Genomic DNA, 576 nt, shown 5'->3' with positions numbered 1-576 from the left:
CTGCTTTCTTTCCAAGTACTCACAGGTACAAAAAGCATAAAAAGAATTTCCCGACCCTCGTCAAGAGTAGCGCGAAAAAAAGCTCGCACTAGCCTGGGCCACGCTGGCGAAGCCGTTAGACCCTCCCCGCTCGGCCGGGAACCCTCAAATGACTGTCCCGCTCCTCAGGCCGGGGAAAGGGTAGCTACGGGACCGAGGCTTGGCTGGGAGGACCCGCCCGCCGTCGAGGCCGTAAGTGCCCGCCCGGCCCGGGGGCGTGGGCCCGCGCCGTCCACTCTGGGCCCTGGCCCGGTGCCGCACGAGTGGTCGCGAGCCCGGACCCCGATCCAACCCCACGCCCGGCGAGACCCGCGCACCCCACAGAGCCACGGCGGCCGCCGCCGTACGGACCCAACCCCTAGCTACCTGTCTTCGCTCTTGTTTTTCTGTTTCTTCCCCATTGCTTGTCAATTGGCGCTCGGCCCCTCTATTCGGTCTGTCACAGACCCACTGTCTCTCGGCTCACTTTGGTCTCCGCTCAGCTCCTTTCCCCAAGTGCTGCCGCCGCTCGCACCCGGCTCTCCACAGACCCGCGCA

Source organism: Aotus nancymaae, unplaced genomic scaffold, assembly GCF_030222135.1.
Source record: "Aotus nancymaae isolate 86718 unplaced genomic scaffold, 86718_ANA_hifiasm-v0.15.2.pri h1tg000131l, whole genome shotgun sequence".
In the NCBI taxonomy this organism is placed as follows: Eukaryota; Metazoa; Chordata; class Mammalia; order Primates; family Aotidae; genus Aotus; species Aotus nancymaae.
This window is presented reverse-complemented; position numbering follows the sequence as displayed.